Source organism: Nipponia nippon, unplaced genomic scaffold (genome assembly GCF_047370975.1).
Source record: "Nipponia nippon isolate SJK-2023a ecotype South Korea unplaced genomic scaffold, ASM4737097v1 scaffold_6, whole genome shotgun sequence".
Taxonomy (NCBI): Eukaryota; Metazoa; Chordata; class Aves; order Pelecaniformes; family Threskiornithidae; genus Nipponia; species Nipponia nippon.
Window position 1 is genome coordinate 41,852,116 of NW_028262380.1, and position 22,132 is coordinate 41,874,247.

General features: G+C 34.5%; 1 long non-coding RNA gene across 1 annotated transcript in view; it reads right to left on the reverse strand.

The window, feature by feature from the left end:
• LOC148051427 (uncharacterized) overlaps positions 1 to 22,132 on the reverse strand; it is a 36,160-nt gene that overhangs the window by 8,669 nt on the left and 5,359 nt on the right. Inside the window, exons 2-5 of the long non-coding RNA XR_015699879.1 lie at positions 11,095 to 11,155; positions 6,693 to 6,804; positions 3,459 to 3,520; positions 1,832 to 1,910 (exon numbers count right to left, since the gene is read on the reverse strand). This is a non-coding gene — a long non-coding RNA (uncharacterized LOC148051427). The remainder of the gene's footprint in view (positions 1 to 1,831; positions 1,911 to 3,458; positions 3,521 to 6,692; positions 6,805 to 11,094; positions 11,156 to 22,132) is intronic.

A 22,132-nucleotide genomic window follows, 5' to 3' on the forward strand; every position in this document is an offset into this window, starting at 1 on the left:
TTTAGGGAGAATAATTTTCATCACATTGTCTTAACATTTCTAATAGTCTAGGCATCCTAGAAGGAGAAGGTGTACTAATAAACAAACTAGACACTTGGATGGAATATCATATGATTCAAGATGAGTATTTACTTTTCTAACTGATTCCCATTCTCTTTCTGCCCCTATTCTTATTCCCTCTAAAAACCCCAACCAATCAACCAACCAACCAACCAACCAAAACCCCAAACAAAACAAAAAACCCCAACCCTAAAGCTCAGAATCACAGGAAATTAGGAAAGAAGAGACAGGAACTGTTTGACTTGATAAGATCAAGTTTAAGTGTCTCCAAGTTTCCCAGTTGTAGGTGCACACTGCCAGACAATTCCTGTCACTAGGAATCATGACAGAGGGTAAGTAATAACTGGATCAGCTGTAAGAAAGAAAGGGGAAAATATCAAAGATTTACAGAAGCATGGTGGCTGAGAATTGGGTGCTTAAATATTAGTGAAGTTACCCTGCAATACTTGTTGTCAGTCAGCAATCACACTGCATTAAAGCACAACACGGGTCTAATTTATTCACTATTTGAGTTCTGACTGACCTGTGTGTTGCATAAAATTAATCTTTGGAAAACCCCCAAAACTTGTTACAGTGAGCTATTGCAAGAGCTACCACAATGTTCCCAAAATAGAATTTTTCTATAATCGAAATATTTACTATATGTTCTGAGCATTTGTGTTGTAATTTGGAAGGTGGAGACATGCTCACATAAACCTTCTTGCATATATAACTTTTGACAAAATGATAGGAGTAAAAAGGTTTGCAAAATATCAGTAAGATTGACTGATACAGGCAAACATATTATTCTTGGATTTTGCTATGCTGAACTTCAATTTTTGACTTTACTAAATGACATTAATTTGTTTGGATATGAATGAATCATCTGTAACTGAATTACTGGTATTTATCTTAGGTTATATAACAAAAATAGCTGGAGTTTTTGTTGGCAGACTTTTGTTTAAAGAATGTGATAATGCCAAAAACCCAACTGAATATAGAAAATACTTTCTGTGCTCCATATGGGCCATACCTGGCTACAGTACTCACAGACTTGTTGCTAAAAATAATGAGGTGGTTCTAGGAAACACCGCAGTGATCAAACATGTTCGGTATTGTTCTTGTAAATATACTACTAAACCATAGACCATATACTAATACGAAAAGATTGTTACACTGGAGATACTTTTGTCTATAACATTGTATTAATGTACTGCTAAATAATAATAAAAAAATTCCCTGTATGTGTTCCATTCCCATTTAAGTCCTGTCTCAAAGGATAAACAAAAACATATTTTTAACTCCTAGTCTGAATATTTTATTACATTTGTTAATTCAAACCACAAGATTTCTGTCAAAAATAACCATTTCTAATTAAGCTCTGGAGGTGATTTCTGCAGAAGCTACATTTATCTGCTGTAATGTTATGGATATTTATTTTATGGTTCTTGAGTTCCTCTGGGCTATCAATTGATATAAATAAGTTGCATTTTTTTTCCAAGTGATCGTTGCTAACTGTTGTTCCTGTATGACATAATGTTTTTGCAATGATATACTTTCAAATTTTAATGTATTTTGAAAAAATAATTAGTTACACAAAAATATGCAATTGAATGCAAAATTAAAAAAGCAAAATATAATCTATTTTCTCATCTTCCTTTTTAAACATTTTGTTTGTTAATAAAGGACCGAAAACCAAAATAAGGTAGCTATAATATAAACTTGAACAGTGTTTTTTCTTTGAAATGCAAGGTTTCTTACAAAAGCAAAAAGCAGAAAAACAGTCACTTACTTGACTTGTTACTAGATCCTCAAAGACCTTTCCAACCCCAGCCTAATAAATTTGAAGCTTCTCTCCTTATAGCCAATAACTGAAAATAAACAGAGCTGCTTACCTTTGTATTTATTATACTAGTATAATCAAAGTGAGTTATTTGCTAATAAAGTTTTGAATGATAGCACAAACACTACGGAAGTTTTTATAAGTGAAATTTGGGCAAAATTCTGAAGATTCTCTTTCCCAAACAAGTCAGAATAGATACATTTTGGCATGATTTACTGATTTTAAAATTATTTTTAAGAAGCGGAGCTAAAAACGTTTGAGTTACTTAAATAGTTCCATTTGATGATTAAGAAGTTAATTTTGGTATACAAAAATCACAATGAAAAATGATGACATCTAATATAGCATTTTCACTAGGAATTACAAAAATGTACACAGACACGGCAATTCTCTTAAAAATAGAAAAATCTAAATACTTTTTTCATTAAAAACCCTGTATTTTGTAAAGTAACATTTTTTGTTGCAAAAAAAAATCCTGTGTAAATTTTTGACTGACTATAGTGACTTTTAAAAATAGAACTCTTCAAAATGCTCTATTTCATCAGTGGAAAAAACAGAAAAATCACTTATATTTGTCAGAAGGTTTAAGTTTAAAATATGTATCAAAATTAATCACAAATAATTATTTTTGCTCCTTCTAGCCTCAGGGTATTTTTTAAGAGCCTTTATGGTATTTAGAGGCTTCTTATGGATACCTAGTACTGGAAAAGTAATTTTACTAACCTGAAAAAAATAATCATCTCTGTCATAAAATGAAAAACTAAATAGGCCTATTCTAACACTTGCAAAATTCAGCGTGTGTGGTGTCAGCATATATTAGCAGGAAGATTATGTCTTGGCTACGTATACATTTGCATCCAGATATAACCAAATAATGTGGCTACTCTTTTGCCTGATCCACAGAGGCAGGGAGGTGAACATCTATGAACCAAAGGGCTGCCAGTAGCATTGAACACTGAAGTCAGCAGACCATGCGCCTGACGCACAAAATGTTCCATACCGTTTCCATGTTTTCTCGTCTGTTCACCTCTGCTGACACTATGAACTACTGCTATGAACTCCCAATGGACAGCAGTATTTCATACTTGATTGCATAAACTAATTAAGATAATTTGTTGTGTGCTGAGCTTCAAGTGCTTGCTTATTACAAAATTCAGAAAACCACTATGTTTTCACCTATGGAATATACACCATTAGAAGCTGTATATAATGATGTCAGCTTGATAGAAGTCTATACATACACTATTCTTTCCAGGCTATGTAACAGTAGGGGTTTTTATTCTTCTTTTATCTTCTTAGGAACCTACCAGCAGCATCAGATAGAAAATACAGACCAATAGTGCTTGCTGCCCAATGCGAGGCTTACTGACAGTCATCGCAAGAAGTCCAAAGGCCATGTGCTAAATTACTAATAATGCTTTTGTAGCACCTGCTTTAAATGAGAAGGTTCCTGATCCCAAGAACAGGCTCATTCCAAGTGTTTACTAGAACATCACATCAGAAATGCTCTGCACCCTTTTTTGTGTATGTCATGCCCCAGCTGAGCTAATGCTACGATCATTTTTAGAGATCTTACCTGTTTGCTGATGAGTTTGCTCTTTTAAACAGTGAGAAAGATGGTCATTTCTTTCTATCACTCTAAGAAAAATCAAGGTGAGGTGATGGTTAAGACTTCAAAATAAATCTGACAAACATACATATACAGTGATGACTGCTTACCTGAAACGAGCCTATATTTTTTAAAAATATGATAAACTAAAATTCTATTTGACACATACGATAATAACATAAGATATAAAGATAAATTATCTTTCGTGCAGTATGCAATATATCTTAAAGTGCAGTAAATTTCAATAAATTGCAACATATCTGTACACATTCTTTTTTTCCAGCATGTGATGAAATGTTGTATTTTTTCAACTTGGTTCAATTTTCTCTAGGTTGCTACCAATAAATTGATTAAATAAACACCTATGCTGTAAATAAAATAGCGCTACTGTATTCACTGTTGTTTTGTGATGGAAAACAATTTGTTTTATTTCCATTTCCCCACCCCCATAGTACACCATGTAGCACAATATTTAGTCTGTCAGTACAATATCAGTGAAGTAGGTTTTAGACAGTTTTCAGTGTAATCTCAGATATAAGATATACTTTTTGTTAGTCTTTACACAGGTTTTGGATGACTGAATTAATTGTATTAGTTAAATATGAACAACATTATTCAAACATGACCTCTCTTCCTGAAACTGTAAACAAAACTCAGCTTGTTTCAACATTAAACTAAACAATAACAGTATGTTGTATTTACCATGTAAGGCCATCTTTAATATTTATACAGCATCTATTATAATGAGGCTCTAATCCTGACTGGAGCCTCTAAATGCTACTCAATAGAAAAAAAAGGAATAATGACTATATTAATTTTCTTTTTAGTAATCCATGGACCCAGTAATTCAACCAGAACAGCTGGCATTCTTATTTCACTTATCAGCAAAAACTGAATAAGCAGACTGTTATAATGAGATCTCATGATATTAAAACATCATTAAAGTTATGGCAGTTACTGTGATGGGTATGCTGTAAAATAAAACATTTCAAAAACAAATTATGAACTAAACAATGCCCCATAAGATTACAGAATGAAGTACTTCCTGTGATACATAGATCAAGTAATAGTTATTTTACTCTGAGGCTAGGAATCATTCTGCCATAAAGGGCACCTTAGGCAACTTTGAAGACCCCATAGCTTTTGTCATCTCTTTTTCTTTTTCCCCACATTAAGGTTATGGACGATTTGCCTCTGCAAGACCAAGGCAAGTTTTCCTCCTTTTACTGCTGGCATATGAATAGCCAGTATGACTTTACCACACTGCTGCAGTAACTGGGGAACATTGTGGCCTTGGTATACCATCATACAGTCTTCAGTATGATTAAAAGTGCTCTCCAGTTGTTTGCTGTTTCATCCTAGAATACAAACATTACTTTGTGCACTACAGTAAAAGATCATTTTTCCCAGTCATTTCTGTATTTTATGCTCCTGCTGTTCCTTCTCTTCTATAATACATAAAATATAAGTGCTACTTTTCCTGAGTTGCTAAACATACTGATTAAATCGGGGAGTTTTAATATCAAACATCTCTGTATATTTCCATCTGATTTCTCATTGGTGTTTTTTTCAGAAACCCCCTTGTAGGCCTGTTGTTCCTCACATTTTTAGTGGGAATATTTTTGTATCCAGATTTCTTTCCTCTCTGTGTTAAAAGGCCTGGGAGGTAGCTGCCTTCAGACAGTGAACAGATGGTTTCATGTCAGCCTGCATTTTTTTTCTCCTCTTCCTAACTGGTCATCAAAGGCCAAGCAATGCCCAAATGGAGCATTACTGTTAATGCAACCTAAATATTTCAAGTGGAGTAAACAAGATAGCATTGGATACTAAATCAATACTATTTTGCCCATAGTCCAACTTCTCCACTGTTCCCCAAAGAGACCAAATGACTCATATGACTGCCTCTTCAGTTTTGCCTGGAAATACTTGTAAGTCCCAGAATTATGACATTTACACATAAACACAGAGAAACAGAAAATTAAAAGTGCTGAAAGGGGAAAAAGAAGTATCTTGATGAACAATACTTTCTTTCAATGGTCTCAACAACCCTTAACAGTATAATGCCCTCAGCAACTACATTAAAGCCTCTTCATCCTTCATCTAATCATGAGTTAGACTGAAGGTCATGATTTAACCATATGCCAGAGTAACTGGGAGGCAGGAAATTTTAGAGGATGGACGAACAAATAGGCAGACTGCTATTTTCTAGAACTGCCATAGTGTAATTTCTAGAAATCTCTCAAGCACAGGGAAAGAGAATGCATTTGTGACTAAATTTATGGCTTCAGCCACACGACAAAAGGAGCCTTAAAACTGTAAGAAACATTAGATTATTTTTTCCATCTTTAATTGCTTTTTCTTTGGGTTAATCCAGCATTTCATTAGGTTGCTGGATATACCAACTACTTCCTGATGATACAAGAATGATGGCTGGGTACATAACAAGAATGATGGCCGAGTACATAAAATTAAAGATCCATCTACCAGGCAAGAAAGTTGGTATCTTACTAGACCTTATACAGGCTAAGCTATAAACAGTTTTTTTCTGTCTCTTAAAACCCCCAAATCCTCCTTCCTATAGAAATTTGTGCTCTGTAATGATAGAAACCTTTTGTGTTCCTACAAATCTGGCTATTCCATTATATTTTATTTGACAATTACACTGCAAAACTATACTGTATATATTATATTTACAAACAATACATTTCTGATCATATGTTTATCAGGTAATTCTTGCTGAACCATGACTATAGGGAATGAAATAGGGGTTTTCTTTACCTTAAACCATAGAATCACAGTAGTAAAAGCTAAGCACCAACTTTCCCAAAAGAACGTTGGATATACAGGAGCCATGAAAACTCCAGAGCACCTGATGCCTCTTTTTAAGCATAATCAGTACTTTGGAATATAATCCTGGGTCTTACCTTTTATTCACACCCAACAGCACAGGTGGATATCAAGTCTGGGTAGAATGTAGTACATATCCTGGGACACAACATTACACCAAGGAAAATATAGAACAACAATATTTGCTGCCACTAGACACATAATCATTCAGCAACTGGAAAGGATTCTGGGGGTTCTGCCTGTACCCACTTCCCAGGTAGGCAGGAATGCTGGCAAATACAGCAATTCTGCAATTTTGTATTGATTAAGTAAGAGCTTTACAATCCAGAGCTGGTCAAGGTATTAGAATCTTACCTCATTATTTTGTCAAAAAATGAATAGGGTACCACTTCTTATTGTAAGCATTGGGAGCAAAACAGCTGCAAGAAAATCTCCATCCTCCTTTCAACTTGGCTGCCAGCTTTGCCTGTTTGAAAACAGAGAACTGTTCCTCTCTTCCTTTAATATTTTCATATTTAAATATGCAAAATATCTTTTTATTCTTTAGTGTCAAGCTTTCTGTAAAACTTCAGAAGATTTAGAGCATACACACCAAAACCACTGCTTGTTATGCTGACCAGCACTATCTCCCGGCCTTCCACTTCCTCTGTGCATACATCTCTACCTTGTCCGTTCTATGGAGCTTTTTTCTGTTCTGTGTTTATTATAGAGTACCCCCCTATGCTTCAGTGTCCTATGCCAGTACAAATAAACAACAATATGGAAACTACAATGGGGCCCACTACTTTCTCATGGCACTGGGAATTAAATTCTGGGTGAGCTGGCATTAGTAAAACATTTGTCTCTTGTTGATGACAGAATAGGACCTAATTACTTTTTCTTTTAACACCAGAGGATGGATAAATAGCAGGTAAAAGGTATATAAGAAACAATCTGAAAAAACACCAGTAAAAGCATCATTATGAACTAGAAATATTCATATAAAAATACTTTCCATGTTGTGAAGTTTAACTCATACACATAAACCTAAATCTGCTCAATTCTCCTAAATTATGCAGCTAGTCTCACTAAACAAAGTCAGGCTATATATAAAAATGAAGAGATTCTATATATAAGCAAAGCTTTTCAGGATTAGAACTACTACCTTGTATAGCCCTTTTAATCTGCAGCATCAGCACCAACAGGTTAATAATGATTCTTTTTAGTTGGCTTCTCTGGCCCTTATCTGAAATCCAGTATGTTTTTTCCATGGCCAGAATAGAATCAACTGATGAAGAAGTCACAGGAAAGTCCCGTTAGGTTCTTCTGGGTTTTTTGAAGGACAGATTTTATCATAGAAATTTTCTTCAGATGACTGAATGGCATCTATTCCCTGGTCTCACCCAAGGCAGAAGCTGACTACTAATGCTCTGTGAGCCTGGCTTCATGATCATTAATTTGACACAGCACTCCTCTGAGTTCTATTCCAATTCAAAACTTTTACTAGGGAAGTTTGTGCTCAGTGAAGTGAGGAACATAGTTAATTTTAGATTATTTATATCATATCCATTGAGAAACATATTAATAGCATTAGTTTGGTTCAGTCATGATTATTTTTTTTTCCAGAGCAGATTCTGTTTCATTTTGAAGAGGTTTAATAAAAATTAGACTGACACATTTATACAAGGAGCATTGAATGTCACAGCATCCCTGATTAAACATTTAGGGTGGCATGTTAAATTCTTGGCAAAGTCTAGAATCGCTCCAATTTTCCAGAAGGGATTGGCATATACATAATGTCACCATTTATCACAAAGCTGCTGAGCTGCATTTTTAATGAAAAAAAAATCTTTTACTGTGGTCATTCTACACTGTGAATGTTTACATAGTATTTAAATAAAGACTAAATTTTAAGGTGAAGCGTAAATTGACCGGTTGACAATATAAGTCCTGGAGTCCTACTTAGCATTAAATTTAATGTGCTAATCCTATAAAATCAAGATCTCAGAAACATACAGACAGCTTACCATTTATAGATTCAGGAACTAATGACCAAAATATCTTTCATATATTTTTTTTTACGATGATATCAGGCAAAATAGTGACAACCAGAGTAGAGGTAATGTAATTTCTGCCATTCAACCCTTGACATCACCAATAACCTTCCAAAATTTTTCATTCATAGGCTCACACTTTTACATGAAAAAAATCAGAAATCAGCTTTTGAGAAAATAGACAAATAAAAGTAAAAATAGTCACGATATTTTAAAAAAATATTTTCATAATTTTTAATCGCACAATCAGTGAAGTGATTTGACTATAAAAATAAGTAGTTGGCAGAAAAATATTTATCACTAAATCAAAATACTTCAATTGTTGGACAGTGTTTCTGGTTTAAACAAATATTCAGGCAATTCAGGCAGGTAAAGTGTAACTTTCTCACTCTTGCCACTAATCATTGTCTTTAGCAATGGAAGTAACTCTTTTTATATAGGCTGAAGATTTGGTAAAGTTTTTCTACTCATCCATTTAGATACACCACCAAGCAACAAAAATTATCAACCTGCCTTTGAGGCAGAGAGAATAAGAGTACCTACAGACACTGAGGGTTGTAAAAATGTATACTTGAAGATACTTTGGAGAGTGAAACCATATACTAGCACCTTTCAATAACATATGGCCAGGTTTTCTCACTAATGGCATGAATTCCTAATTACCACTTCTCTGAATAATATTTAAATTTCACTAGTGTACATGAAAAATAATATGCAACATGACCCTTCAACAGTATTAAAGTGCTCAGTTTTCTTATTTGGACCTGCAGGTGGTATTTCTCTTTCGGGCACAGTCACATAAGAAAACAGACACTTGAATAAATTTGTTCAACTCAAAGTACATTAAATCTTATTCTGCATGTACACTATCATTCATACTGGTCATGCTTTGGCTTCAAAGCACAGTGATTGTTTTACTCAAGGTTACACCATCAATGATTAAAATTCCTTAATTTATGGAATTTATAAATACAGTGCTTTGGAAGACAGCAGTAGAGTATACAGGCACATCTTCTTGCATACATCTCGATGGTTCTGATGCACTGTCTTCAAAATTGTGTATCTTCCAACTATTTGTTCACTGTTCGATTGCATATTAGCTCTGATTAGTCTCTCTTTATTTACGCTTATATCATGAAGATATGTAAACAATCTCCTTTACATGCAGCTTTATGTCTTTAGTTTTAGTATAGACAGAGCATATCTAGAGCCATACTATGCCATACTTTTGCCTAGATTATATAAAGAGAGGTAGAAGGAACAACAAAACACATCTATCATTTTTACACTGAATAAAGCATCAGAAATGCTCTTCAGGTTATCACAAGTTCAGTGGAAGATATTTAGATGGCAGAGTGTGTCCATTGCACAGACTAGCTGATCTGTAGGAGGAAAGCCCTCTGTAACATTTCAGGATCTAAGTTTCCAGCTTGTTCCTGGAAATTCCCAGAAAAGATAGCATCTCTTCATTTGCTTGAACATTTTGCTAGTAGAACATAGATATTTCTGCCAATGTAGAACAGTCTTAGGCATATTTATCGTGAATAAACATCATGGATGAGTTTTGAACATCTCAAAATTCATTTTAGTTTTGGGAATACACTTCTGTGAGCTAATAAGAGGAGACTTGTATAAACCTAAAGAAGAAATTGAAATAATATTTGAAACTCACTTAAAACAATGATATCTGTCCTGTGGACTTTATTGGGTTCCAGAGCTGATGCTCCAGCTACTAATGCAGGAATTGATCTCAGAAAATCCTCCTATTAATTTCCCTTGTACTCCCTTCTGTCTGTCACCTTTGTTCCTTTTCTCCTATAGTGCATGCTGTTTGTATCACCTATAAATGCACGGTGCCAAGCCAAGACTCCAGTAAGATACATTTGTTTCACTGCTAACCATCTCAAAGGAAGGATTTTTTATTATCATAAAAGACTCAAAATAATAATAATTAAAATCTCCAGTTAGTTCAAATGGCCTGTACTGCTTTAAATGCTTTGGGGACTATGGGAATGCTGTACGTACTTTGCACACACAGCTTAGAAATATATTTTCAATGGAGAGAAAAAGTTTCCTTCTAAAGGAATTTCCAGTGTTAGCTGAAACAATTTTTTAATGGAGCTTGAAATCTGACTGTGGAATACTGACAGGCCTGTGGCAAGCAGAATTTGTCTTACACAAAAGAGAAAAAGTCAAGTTTTCTTCCACCTAGTCACACTGATGCCAGTCTTCAAAGAACTGTCTTGTCCTTGTGGTTGATATTTCTGTATCTGGAAAGCTGTAGGTTAGGAGTTTCAGGACAGGACTCAGACAGACTTATGTTTAGAGTTGACCATCCAAGAAGAGAAGGGAAATAAGGACAAACAACAGTGAAAAAGAACATGCAAGCTTTTTGCTAAATTAAATGGTCTAACAGCTGAAATGGTAATACTAATTATTTATAGAGCTGGAAGATAAATCCTTTCCTCACTCAGGTACCATAAGCTATTGCAAATATAATTCAGATCACTCCTTTCCAAAAGACTGTTACTACAGTTTAGTTTCCTTTTGACAGCAAATGCTAAATCCCTAACCGATGCATTCTGTGTTAATTGTGTAATACCACAGTGGCTCTAGGTTTGATCTGCAGCACACCAAAACAGTTATAACTACTAGCAGCTGCATATTGTAATACAGAAGTAGGAATTATCCCCAGCTATACACTATACAACTTGCAGTGTTACCTGATAACTCTGACGGTGTGGCTGTCTCTTCTTCCTTCCTACTAGTCTTCCTGAGGTATTCCTAATGGAAAATGAGCAGGGTAGCTTTAGTTCTCTCAAAAGAGCAATTTGACATCTAAGTGAGGAAAAAAGGTGTAAATAAAAAAAAAAAAAATACAAACCCACCCCAGTGTAAATCCACCAAGTTCAAAGGCTAGGGATCTGCACTGCATATATCAATCACAGGATATTACTACGTGCATTCCTTTGAGCTATTGGGATGTCTCTTAAGAAATGCATCCCAGGTGTTTCATGTTCCCTGTTTGCCTCTAAGGTTTAGGTTGGTAAGATGTCCGATCTGGTCACAGAGTCTCCTCACTTACTGAAGTATTGCTGGGCTTCATATAAGTCAGATCTTCACGGAGCATGAAAGAAGATAAAGACTAGCTGGGACTGGGTGATCCCATAGAGAACGGTGGAGTAAAATTCTTAAAGAATGCAGGTTAAATGTGAAGCAAACCCACACAAATGTTTCAACTGGAAGTTTCGGTGTTTGTTCAACAATAGACTTTTATAATTGAGTTTTCAAGGTTAAAACTAACAGCAATATTTACAATTCCCTGAGAAAGGAAAACCTCAAATTTTGGCGCACTCTAAAATCACATTTGCAAATTTGATGTTTAATAGATTAACTTCCTTTCAAGCAAACTGAAAACAGACCTTTTACTTCCTAAACAATGCTTTACCACCACTCCCCAAGAAACCTCCATTGTCAACACTAAAAAGACTCCTATCAGCTATTTCATCTTGATTGTAATTTCCCTCCCCACAATTTTATATTATAGTATGTATAGAAGAATGAGGCTCTCTGGTGCAATATAACAGACAAAAAAAATGATGGGTAATGCAGTTGTTCCACCATATAAATGTTTCCAGTAATTTATCCATCAAAAGTAGGAAGCATGTTTAATTATATTGTTGTACAGCTGCTGCAGGAATATTTTATCCATCAGAAATGACATGCACAATGATGGCCTAGTAAAGTTAAATACTATAAAAAAGAAAATAATTCATAGCAGAAAGTTCATGAATTTTCATTTTCTCTTTTAAAAAGACTGCAGTAGAAAACCCCAAAATCTGTGCTCTGAAATAATTCATTTTTCAGCACTATTAATTCAGTTTACTCTGGCATGAATACTGACGTTTTGCAGAGCACACCATATCTAAGACTAGCCATTTCAAGGGTGAAGACGGCAGCGATTTCATTTATTAGATTTCTCCTGTTTCCTTTAATATCTCTTTTGGTAGGAAGGATCATTTAGGCTTTGCTTCAGATCAGGGCTTTTTACTCTTAGTCTTCATTATTGATGAAAATCTAGAGACTAACAGCATATTCATTTAATATGCTATAGAATAATTCATGCCTGAAAGAGTAAAGTAAAAGGAAAAAAAGAAAAAGCAAGCCTCCCTACTAAAAATGGACATTAGTTATTTCTCTTTGTCATATTTTTGGCAACTGATGTTCTATGTTTTGTAAATCATTACATCTAAAACAGCTGAGACTGTAAAACTAATGTAGCAGGTCAGGGAAAACAACTAAAACAGGGTCAGAGAATCTGAACCCATGTTACTAATTCAGTCAGTCTAGTGTCACATCACTTACTCTTCATTTTAGCATCAATATCACTGCTAATAAGAAATACTATCTTCTACACGCTTTCTGAGACCTTTGCTGCAGAAATGTAAGAACTGGAAGTTTTGGAAACAAAAGGAGTAAGACGTTTCCTCAGAGCAAGTATTTTTAGAAAGACTTTGTAATAAAAGGATATAATAGAATGACTATTCACGTCACAGGAAGCAAGAAGAGTAACAATGAAAAACAAACCAGTAATGTGAAGTGAGAAAAGATAAAGGACAAGAGGCAGTTATTAGTTTAGACATGTGAGCCAAGACCTTTTATTAAAAAACGTGGCAAAGGGCTTGAATTTGATTCTGCAAGAGATATGAAGGCAAAAAACCCAGAACTGAACAGAAAGAGACAAGTGTGGGAGAAGACGACATATCAAGTATTCAAATTTTAGATACACAGGAGGAAGGGACAAATTGTCCACAAGGATGTGAACAGAAAGGAGGAAAGGATGGAATTTGATGATAAAATGGAAAGAAGGCTTACTGAGCTGCAAAAGAAAATAGAGAGGAGTCAAGAATGACACTGAGTGGATTAGCCAGAGCAAAGAAAACAATGAAGCTCATGAATAAAAAATACTAGTCATTGATCTAGCCCTACTGTACACCTTTTGTCATCTTTCAACCACAACATCAGAACCGCAGCTGTGTTACTTTCAAATGCAAAAATGTTACCATTGATTTCTTGAATTTGCACCGGCATGTATTGAAAAAGGTGCTGCTCACACTGTCTTTAAAGCAGTTCAGAGAATAGGAACTTAACATTTTCTATAATAGCAACTAAGGACTGATGTATGCAATAAAATTTTTATGGAATGATTTCCATCTCACTGGCACAAAAATAGTATTTAATAAAGATATATTCATTTCTCCAAACTTGCAGAATATTTATCTACAAACCTCAGAATCAAATACAAATATTTCTTGAGCAGTCTAATCATGTATCTCTTTCTGTAATTCATTGATTTTATTTGGAATGCATTGCCTGGTCTTAAACCTGTTACAGAATGAAAGGAAAATGCCATCCTAAAGGTCAAATATCCAAACTAAAAAGAAGATTTTTAGAGATAGGAATTAAAACCAACCATATTAAAAGAAAACATTATTTGTTTTTAGCTGACAACTACATACTGTAAAGAAAACTTGGTCAAACTTAGAGTGAGCTTCAGCAGATATTAAAAAAAATTGATTAAAATTACCAGAAAAAAAACAAATTTCTTTTGTATGTGAAACTATAAAGCCATTTACTTGTAAAACCATTAACATGTTTTGGAGGTTTAGGAGTGTTTCTGACTAAACAATTGTTTTTTCTGGGTACTTTTCAATGTATGCTTTTACAGATTTTTTTTTTTTATAATATGAAATTCACATACTCCATTTGGTTACTAACTATTAAGATGTAAAAATAGAGAGCTCCTAATAACCAACTAGTGGCATTAAATTGGATCAGTATGTCAGAAAGATGCTTTTCCTTTAAACAAAATGAAAGAATTAACACTGCATTTTCCAAACAGCTTCCATTTATATTTCCATTGAAATAACCAGTTCTCTCATGAGATGCATGATTACTCATGGTGACACTAAGTTCAGTACTAGATTCAGCAGAAAGCTGTTCCTACACCTGAACATTCAAATAAGACTGACGTGATATACATGCACCTAGAGTATAATCTACATGGTAATCTATTTCAACACAAGTTTCTCCTTTTGAAGTAACACATTAAGACTACTTCTTCATGAGGAGTCTGAAATAAGATTCTCGTTCATGGATGTGGAAACTGAACTTGAACCCCTGGAAAATACAGTCTATATACAGCAAGGAATGGGGAATGACCAAAGCCCAGCTGGCCTGATTTACTTTCTTTACCATTTACTCACATTCTGTCAGCCATTCAAACATGCAAACAAAAAAAGAGAATGAGTGTGCTTGCTCAAGAGACCAGAATCTCCTGTGCATCAATATAATACAAGACATTTATGGTTTCATCAGTTTTAAAAGATGAGGAGATAATTATTTCTCATTTTAAATGAACATAAAGTAGTAAAAAGGAAGCTCTATAGATGTTCGCTTTGTTTCTGTACCCATATTTCAGCTCCTTCATGTTCAATATAATTTCATATTTTCTAGTTTTTGGTTGTCCAGGGCAAGTCCTGAGGACCCTTAATTGTACTTTAGAGCTTTACTTTAAATAAGCATAGCAAGGTATTTCTAGAAAGGTCCAAGCTTCTGAGCTTGCCAAAAAAGTTGGTTCTCATACACAGAAAAGGAGATGTCTTGTAAATTCCTACTATTTAATTTTAGGCAAGTAAGAAAAGAAGCCTTTGAGCTTGGGGAAACACCTTGGCATTTTCCTACAAATAGCAAAAGATGACAGCACTATGAGCAATGCAGAGATTTAAAGCTTCAGGAGTCTTACTAGTCTCTGTGGTTATTTACTGTGCAAAAGAAAAACAGTATTAAGTAGATAATGATACATGGTAGAATTTAATAATGAATAATACATTTTCTTGAAATTTTTTGACGATTTATTAAAAGATATAATCCTTATTAAATTTTAGAACATGATTAAAAAGGAAAAATAAGGAAGCTTTGCACTTCTCTGTAAAGTTCTAAGGGATTTATTTATCAAGATATGAAAAAACCCCCATCAGATTAGGAAAGAGTCTTTCAAAAGCATAACAGCATCAGAATACGATTTCTTAAAAGCTGGTCTAATATAACATCAAAGTACTACATTCCTAGCTGCATCTTCTTCCTGGAAGCTAAATCTATAAGCATACCTGATAGACATTTCCTTAAACGGTTTGCGTCCTATCAGTCTGTCATACAATTGACATACTTCTTTACATTTTATTTGGTGATACAAAGGCCTCACAGCTTTCTGTCAATGTATCTTTGCACACAAGAATAATGAAGTTAAGAGTTTTCCTATCTGGTTAGCTACAAGCAGCTACTGCATAGTGACAGCTCTTTTCTTGAACACAGAAATCAAACCCAGAAACATTTTGGTTCAGTTTGGCGTATATCTATATATGTGTGTTTGTGCACCATGTACATATATGTATGTGTGTGCATATACACCGAAACAAGTATTCATATATATATATATATGCACATATACACATCTTCACTCAAAGGAACAGCGGAGAACTTAATTGAATGTTCGAAGTTCCAAATAAATAGATAAAAGAGATTAAAATTTGTGAGATGGGGCCTCCAACAACCCATGTGCTGAGACAGGTATAAAGAAACTTGACTGGCCTATTGCCTTAACAGTATTATAAAAACTACATTGAAGAACTGAACTGGTGGACAAGGTGCAAAAACTACATTGAAGAACTGAACTGGTGGACAAGGTGCTTTGGAATAAAAAGAAACAATTACAGATGTCATTTCAGCAAAGCTCTTTCTAACTGTATCCTATAGAGAATGAAAAATGTCTGTTCAGATGAAAAATTTTGTAAAAATTATTTTGTGGCTTCATTATGGGCTTTCTTCAAAGCCCATTTACAACCAGTGACAGGTTTTCATTTCACTTCAGAGGTTGCAGAGCACAGTGTATCTTGCTGAAAGAGGAGAGATATAGAAAACTCCTCTTTTAACTTCTGTCATTGAATATTAGAACTTTTTTGGTGTTTCCTAGTATTTTTTTTTTTTTAAGGTAATGGTTTTAATTAGCTATAATTCTGATAAAATTGAATCATTAAGGCTGAAATTTTCCGTGCAAGATTACTTTAAGCTGTTTTGTCTTGATTATAAAAAACAGTTTAGGGACATTGTGTTATTCCCTAATATCAAAAGAAATTATCATTGATGATTGATTCTCATCAACTATTAATTGGAAAGCTATAGAAATTCTGTGCTTTCAAAGCAGGCAGCTAAAATATAGCAGGGAATGTTCTCATAGGAAGCATGAGCTACCCATGCCTGTGGAAGTCTGCCCAAATTATCTGCTTTTAAAAGTCTTCATGTGCTTAGAAAAGACAGCTTTATTGTAACTGATAAATTTCATTTATACTAAGAATGCTTCAAACTGAGACCACCAGGTATTTTCCTGGCAGCATCTGAGGGCCGTGTAAAATCCAAGTCTGTTTATTAACACTGATAATAGGAGCCTGTCTCCTCAGTCTCAGTTCTTCCTTCTTCCTTCCTTGCCCAATCTCAGCTTCCCTAGAATAGACCTGGGATTATAACACCGCCACAAAAACAGTCTCAGAATTAAAGCAGCTGAATGAAAACCCATGTAACTAAATCATATTCTTTCCTTAGCTACTGAATTCCTATGTACTAATGAACAAGCCGTTTAAAATAGACTTTTCATGGATGGCCATTAAATATGGACACATAATTAGTGATCACCTGATTACTGACCTATGGTCCTCATACGCAGACATACTGAATAGTATGCAACAGAAGTCAGCAGGAGCTTTGCTTTAAACTACTGTACCATTGAGCTATTTGTAATGCTAAATAATCTGGAAAGCAGGTCATGCATAGCTCAGTTTGTCAACCAAACGGAATGGTATTTTGACCTTAATCTCCATGTACGACAGTATATGACAGTATGTCACCTTCTCATCTTGCAAGGCGTTCTGAAAATAAATATTTTTGAAACAAATAAAGCAGAGATATTTGCCATAGAAAAGCAAGGAAAGACATTGGAAATTCTGGGGTTGGAAGAGGCTGATATAACACAAAAGGAAGTAGAGAAAAGCAAAAAGAAATTCACAAGTTCATCTGTTGAATCCAATCCCATTTCAAGCTTTTGAATCTCTTCAGGAAAAGCAAACAAAAAAAAATGCCCTGGGCATTTTTATAATGTGAAGGTGGATTGAATGATTAGCAAACTAGATGTTATTTCCTTCCTGAAGTTCACAACTGATGTATGACACATCAATGAACATATGAAAAGACATAAAAAAATATCCCAATCCAACTTTCTCCTCTAGGACAGGATTTTCTAGTATATAGAAAGAGAACTGACTTCTATTCTTCTGCCTGCTCTCCAGAGCATAATAGCTGGAAGATCTTTGATCTTTATTTAACTGCTGCTTATTCATCCATATTTTAATGTAGTATGACTGACTGATGCAAATATGGGAATTTTGTTAACTTTGTCACTTTGTTAACTAATATTGTTTATTGTTATGGTTGTTAGAAATTAAATATGCAGCAGATTCAATATGTCACTTAAAATGACATTTTCATTCCTGCAGTAATGAAAGTGAATTAAATATATTTTTTTCCTCTGTAGTAATTCTGCTCATCTTTTAAATCTAGGCACAGAGAAATTTTTGTGCATATCTGTCACTATAAACAGCTTTCCTTCTATTCAAGAGAAAGACAGGTTCCCTTCATTTTGTTTCTCCTGTTTCTTTTACCTCCTCTTGCTGCTGTACTCATAATTGCTGTCATGATACCCAAGATCCTTTTCTTCAGGGAGCTGGAAAATATAGACTGCCATTAAATGTTATTTCATGACTCAACATTACTGACTTAACTGTAAAGTTACCAGCTACTTTTCAGCTGGCAGCTTTTGGACCTGCACGAATCTGAGCAGGATCATTCCTGCTCATTGCTTTGAGCTCCGACAAATCTAAGCTATTAATTCTTTTCCAAGGCTTTTGACAGAGCAGATTAATCTAAACTTAAATCAGCAATGAAATCTCAGATTACTTGAATTAGATAAAATGTTGCATTTCACAAGAATGATTAAGAAACACTCCAGTCAAGGCAGATGATACTATTTCTGTGATGTGTGCAAACCACTACTCTGTGCTCATACTGTGAATTTCCTTCAAAAACGGATGTATAAAAGGAAAATAATTAATTGACAAAGTTGCAAGTCAAAATTAATCAGGTCATTAGCTCAGAAATACAAAGGAGAGCTTAATTAGATGTGAATTATCCAATAATTGTGAATATCTCTGATGTACATTTGTTTGGACACCTATTACTAAGGGTCCCTATCCCTGTTCTAACCTTACAGCTAAATTCAAGAACATCCCCTTTGAGTCCCATGTTGGCTTCCAGCTATCTACATGTTATATTCAAATTCTTAGCTGTTAATGTGAATGTCAACAGAGCTGAGTTCTTTGTAAAAATCTTCTGGCAAATTTTTAGTGGTTGCATTTCTTATTTTCAAGTATGTTTGGGTTGAATAAGTGTGACCATACACCTTTAAATGTCTTGCAATCTCAGGTACCCCCTCCCATCGCTGATTATTTTGGCTAACATTAATACCTTTTCATTCTGACACCAGAAAAAAAGCTTGGCTCTTTCTATGTATATGCTAAATATTCCCAGGCACAGCGAAGTTTCACCTTCCTTTTAGCTTTTCACCAACACTTCTCTGTCTGACATAAAATCTAACTTCAAACCTAGAATACTGTCAAATTTCAACACAGTAGATATGGATATAAAAATCTAAAATATGCACAATAGCTTTTGTATAGTCAGCTAATACATTTCTGCCTATTAGGTTCTGAATTTACCTTATCCAGGATCCAAATATGTCAGTAGAAGGAAGAACTCACAAGTTATCCTTCTAGGAAGAGTAAGCAATACATGTAAGCTATGCATTTAGATAAAAAAATTACTTGGATAACTAAAGGTAGAAATCTACTCCTGTATTTATGGTACATATCTAAATAAATCCCCGATTTTCAGCACTCAAAATTTCTACGTGGGGAAAATACGCTTGTGCTACTTACTATCAAATACAGGCATATCAAATGCCTGTGTTAGGCTGGTGACTTATATTCTACTGCACTGAAAATTAAAAGGAGAAAACGTGAGGCTGAAAAGAAAAAAATAGGATAGTTTCCCTTAAACTTAGATGAGATGTTATGAAGAAATAATCAAGCTGGAACTTATTTGAACTTCTCTGTCTAAATCAATACTGGAGTAGTCTGTCTTTGCAGTGATAAGACAGGAAGATTCAGCCTTTCTATTGGGCTCAAGGCAGAAGTCACAGGTTGAAGTGTAATCAAAAATTATCTCCTAGCTCTTCTCCCCCTCCCCCCCCCCCCCCCTTAGAGATGAAGCTTCAATCGATGGTCTCAGAGCTTCAGATTATCTGTCAGACAGAGAAAAGCTGTCTCAAGCAGTGAGGACCTCTAATCAAATATTGACAGATGAGATGTTCTGGGTGATAAAAATAGATTTAAAATCCAAAGTCACATTTTTTTATTAGAATCATAGCCTAACTGTTAAAGTCGTGGTGTAAGATAAATGATACAGTCTAAGCCTTCCAATCAATTTATTACCTTTCCTAAGTATAATGAATATGAGTCTCCTACTTAAGCCAAGGTCAAACCCCCACAAATTAACCTAAATAGCTTCATATTTTCCTCTAGATTGATAAAAAGACATCTGTTCATGACAAAAAACAACTTCTACTTGATTTGAAAAAGTTACAAGTTTGAAAGATATATAGAGAGAATAGGAAATACTGGTAGAAATCGTCATACTCTACAACATTTAACTAGTACACTATTCTAACTGAACCCATGGTAACAGTGTAGTATTTAACAGCTCACCTAAAGAGATTCCTATAACTAGAAAATATCAATCAGCTTCAAAATCAGTTAAAACTTTACTTATATTAATGCAGTAAATTACACTGTCCGTAGGAGTATGTTAGGTAGCAGAGAAGAAATCACAACTTAAACCAGAAAAAATGTGCCACCAACTAACTACTGAAATATTCAACAAAAATGAAAAGAATTCCATCTACTCAGAATTAAATAGCTTTAATAGAAATCCAGCTTGAATTGATGGGCACACAATTCATTGGTCCTAGCATAAGCCTACTAACAGATGCTGCTGGTGGAGGAAAAAAGGGAGAAGCATGTCTTTAAATAGACACCCCCCCCCCTTTGTAACTTTGGTATTGAATGTAAAAAGTTTAAATTAATATAAAAATATCACCCTTAACATGGAAATTATGACCTTGATGCTGCTTTGTTATAAGAGCATTTAAGCCTGTGCATTGTTCAATTTCCTAAAAGCACAGAACACTTTAAAGGTTAAAAAAAAAAAGGCAAAAAACCCAATCATATACATAATTGTTCCCATATTTGGCTTTGGGTTCCTGAAGACCACAGCTGCTATCAAAGGGGAGTTCATAAAATCTGCTGTAGTGTGGGAATCAAGGAGGGAGGGAGAAGGAAGATGCCAGGCTATCATTTTTGTACAGATGCATCACATATCTGCACACAGCATTTCAGCCCAGGAAACATCCTTCCCAGCAGGACAATGACAGGCAGTCATCGTCTCAATGATGCTACATCAGCCAAGGTTAACATGAAGCAGCCTATCAGAAAAAGAGCACGTGTTGAAGAAAGGAGGTAGTTTGTGCCTGGAATGGAGACATGGTCAACTGTGTGGTGCAGAGAGCCCAAACAGTGTAATGAGTGGAGCATGTATGATAGACATGCAGTAACGACAACCAATTAGGAGGTGTATGACACAACATACATCCCACAATATCTTGCTTGCTATTTGATGTACATCTCACATACCGGTATACTGGGGAACGGAGAAATACATAGACATTTGTGACTGAGTTTATCAGTATTACTAGAAGAAAGGAGGGTAACAAAAAGGAATTTCACGGTAAGACAAATGGATGAGGAAGCTGTGCTCTGGAGTCATGGGATAAAAGTCAATGTAGATCAGTATCTTGAGGCCATACTTATCTGGCCAATACTAAGACTAAAATCCAAATATGATTCAGTACAGCTATTATAAAACATTTTGGTTTTGTAGACTGAATGTATTATAAAACACATGGAAATTTAAAGTGGAACTTTGTTTTGGATCAATGAAGTATTTTCAAAGCACTGTGGTCATGTAGTCTGATTCACATGAGAAAATTCAATAGTAGACTAACTTTTCCTTAAACTGTTAAAATGGTATGCAAATAGAGATCAACATTTTCATGCTAACTCAAACTCAGTATCTGTTAACCTAGGATATGATGAATAAACTTGACCTTTTCAATTTTATAAAAAAAATGTTTTCATTTAAACATTGTGCCAGCAATCAACAAATTTAATGTTCTGAGCAATTTTTAGATAGTTTAAATCAAATGGATGTACCCATTGCATGTGTATAAAAATATATAAAAATTGAGGTCACAACTATATAAGCAATAATTTAAATGAAAGATTCTTTCATTTATTAAAGTACAATCAAAAGTATAAGGAAATTCATCAGAGCTAAACTAATAATAATAATAATAATATTAACAACAACAATAATCCTATTACGGGACATTAGGGCAGTACCAGCATTTAACAATCCGCAGGAGAAATATATTCTCCTCCAGCCTTCTTACAATATTCAAATAAAACCTTACCAAGATAA